A 3757-nucleotide genomic window follows, 5' to 3' on the forward strand; every position below is an offset into this window, starting at 1 on the left:
TGGCCAGAGCCCTGGGTGGGGGGCCCACCACCCCGCTCAGCGCGGGTCCCAGGGGTGGTGGGGGCCCGCAGCCGGGCCCGGGTGGGCCGGCGCAGGGCCCCAGTCCGGAGGTCTTAATGCACATACATACGGTTACAGATGAAAATGTTGTATACTGAAAATTTGCTAACAGCATATTTTAGATAGTTTTACCTCCAAACAAAGGGTAAATATGTGAGATGATAAATATTTTAATTTTGACTGTAGTAATCACTTCACTAATTAGATCTCTATCAAATGTATGGTACACCTTAAATACATACAATACAATATACACATATGTCACACCTTTTTTGTAAAAGAACACTTCCAACACCTTGAATTTTTTCTTGCCACTTCATAGCAACCTCTTTCATCAAGCACGGCCCCTGGGGCGCTCAGGCCTGGTCACTGTTGCTAGCCCTTTACGGGATGTCACACTCACACGCCCACAGTGGATAGCCTCTTGTTCATGCTTCCCTTCAGCAGTGCATGTGAGAACCCATCAATGTGTAGGGCAGTAGCTCACTCCTCTTTATCGCTGTGAACATTCCTCAGAATAATTGTGCCACAATTTGTTAATCTAGTCCCCTCAGGCAAAAGACATTTGAGTTGTCTCCAGCTTTGGATGATTACAAATAAAGCTGCTACAAACATCTACATACAATGTTCCAGCTGCTAGAAGGTATATTTGCTCACTAGAGAGAGTGTGGGAGAGAGCACTCCCCCCGGGGATGTGGCCATGCCCAGCCCTCTCCTCCATCTCTCCATCTCATGGCAGTTTTGGACGCCTCCACCAGTGCACCTGCTGTGTTTCTCCAGCCACGGGGTCCAGGACTAGACAGTGGTGGGTCATATGGGATCCATTTCCCTTAACCACGAGCCCACAAGGCCAGCCCACATGCATGTGAGTGTAAATGTTCACTTCTCTCGGGTAAATAACCAGAAATGGTTGACTGGATGATGCAGGAAGTGTGGGTTTAACTTCAGAAGAAGTGGCCACACCGTGTGCACTGTGTGGGCTCTCACGGCACTTCCCTCGGCAGACCTGCTGGAAACAGCTGTGGTCGTGCTGCACAGAGAGAATGCCATGGTTTTCTAAGCTGCTCTGATGGGTTTGCAGTGAACTAGATAATATAATAAATATTTTGAAGGAAATAATGCAATTGGTGGACATACTGCAATTCTTTTTTGCCAGAGGGTGTGTGCAGTCATCAGAGAGAGACAAAGAGCGGGAGAAGGAAAATAAGAAAGCATCCCCAGAGTGGATGGTCATGCAACAATCCTTTCTCCATTTCTCCCTCCTTTCAATATTGTGGGCACAACCACTGGCATGTTTCTCAAGCCACTGGGTCCAGGACTTGAACAGCATGGTTGGCCATGTTGAATCTGTGCTTTAACCACCATACCACACACTGGCCCAAGGACTGCAATTATTTAAAGCCGTTAATCACTCAGCGTTGTGGAAGGCTCAGAAAAAAACCAGACAAGGTTCCAGCTTTGACTGTGCGACCCCACGGTTCTCAACACCCGAGTGGCCGTTCCCTCACCTGCTACCCTTGTCTCAGCTTTCCTGTGAGACTCAAGCAAACAATACCCTCAGGGCTGGCTCTGTGGCCTGGTGGTTAGGGCAGCAGATCTGTGTGACTGACCCCATGGTTGAAGCATCAGACCCAAAGGCTTGAGAAACATGCCTGATGTGTGTGTGCCCAAAATCCAAACAGAGTGGAGAAATGGAAGAGAAGGGGTTGCAGCATGGCCATTCCCCCTGGGGGATGCTTTCTCTCTCCCTCTCTCTGTCTCTGTGTTGAGTGCACACAGCCTCTGGCAAAAATTTTAAAAAACAGCAACAGCAGGGTGGGCAGAAGACATGGTGGTCATGACTCCCACATGGCTGACTACAGATCGGGTCCAGGACCTGGCAGCTTGCTTTCTCACTCTCTCTCAACAAATTATAAAAAAATAAATAAATAAATAAATAAATAAATAAATAAATAAATTTATTCTAAGAAAATAAAAAGCAACAACAACAACAACAATCTGTGCATGAAATGAAAAGCATAAAGTAGTATTCAAATGTAAATCCACAATTTCGAGGAGATATTCTATTCTAATTATATGTAAAAAACAGTCAAGAAAAAGATACCATGCTTTGTTTTGCCATCATGCATTCTGAAAAAAGCATCATTTCAGATGTGAGATTATCAAGATCAATACAAATAAGCATCAGGTCACAAAAGTAGACCATAGGGATTCTCCGTGTATTATTTATGGAAACAAGCAGAACAGAACAGAACAGAACAATTTGGTATTGTACACTGAAGAAAATCAATTGCACTTATTAAACATTCAAAACTCACTTTCACATTGGAATTTGGGGTACTGGGTTTCAAGTCCAAATTGCTACAATTTCTTCAAAACAAAATAAATGAGAAGAAACCAAACCAAAAAAAATGTAAGTCCACACTGAGAAATCAGGAATTTGTGTAACCACAGAGACAACCACTTGCCAAAGGGCAAAGAGAAAAGAGAGAGCCGGGCAGGCCAGGGCAGGCAGCAGCAGCTGGACTGAGTCTCATCTTGTCGTAGGAGCAGGGTGAGGAAATGTCGCAGGGTTTTCTAAACCCAAACCCCAGATATTAGACGGGGAAGCACTGCATGGGACAGAGGGCCTAAAAACGCTGAAAGTCAGGCTTCTGTCCAGATGTCCCAACCAGACAACAGCAGCACTGCAGAGCACCCCAGTGCTCACCCTCCTTGGCCTGACTCCCCTTCCTGACCTGAGCTGGGCACAGTACCACCCCCGGCTTGTAGAGGTGGCCGTTACCCCTCTCCTAGGTGTGCAGAGAGAAGACACACTGCTTGCTCAGCAGGGAAATTCTCCTAGCCTGCAGAGACTGCAACCACCCAGTAACAGAGCAGTTACCTGGCACATTCGCTACTGAGATTCCAATTAAGACTAATTAAAATGAACTATTTGGGGCCCAGCAGGTGGCATAGCGATTCAGGTGCTGGACTCCCACATGGCCAATTGCAGCTGAAGTCCAGACCCAGTGGCTTGAAAATCATGTCAGGTGTGTGTGCATGTGTCCCCAAAAATCCCAGGAGGATTGAGGAGAGGGACTGTGATATGGCCATCCCCTCTCAAGGGCAATTTCTTTTTTTCTTTTTCTTCCTTTTTTTTTGGAGAGGTTTGTTACTATAGGGTGTGTGTGCTTGCCAGAAAGACAGAGAGAGATACAAAGCAAGAAAGCTCTCCCAGGGTAGATGGCCACGCCACAATCCCTTCTCCTCCATTCTCCTCTTGGGATCTTGGGCACGCACACACATGGACCCGGCGTGAGTTTAAGCCACCGAATCCACAATTCTAACCATGGTCAGCTACATGGGAGTCCAATGACATAGCCATTACACCAACTGCTGGTCCTTTAGAGGCGATTTCTTGCTTACCCTCTTATTGTCACTCTCTGATGAGAGCATGTGTCCTGTGGCAAAAATCTTAAAAAAAATAAAAAAATTAACAAATTCATGCCAGCTGTACTAGTGGAATGTTAAGAGCTCAGTAGCCGCACATGGAAAGAGGCTTGAAAGACAGACAGCACACAACAGGCCTTGTCCATCACTGCAGAGAGCCCTGGCCTGACCACTCTTGCACCCAGAAGGGTACACTGTCATCCTATTAGACATTAGGCAAGTGGTTGAAGGCATATGTAGTATTACTTTTTTAAAATGCACATTT

The sequence above is a fragment of the Tupaia chinensis genome, unplaced genomic scaffold, assembly GCF_000334495.1.
Source record: "Tupaia chinensis unplaced genomic scaffold, TupChi_1.0 Scaffold139513_1, whole genome shotgun sequence".
Taxonomy (NCBI): Eukaryota; Metazoa; Chordata; class Mammalia; order Scandentia; family Tupaiidae; genus Tupaia; species Tupaia belangeri.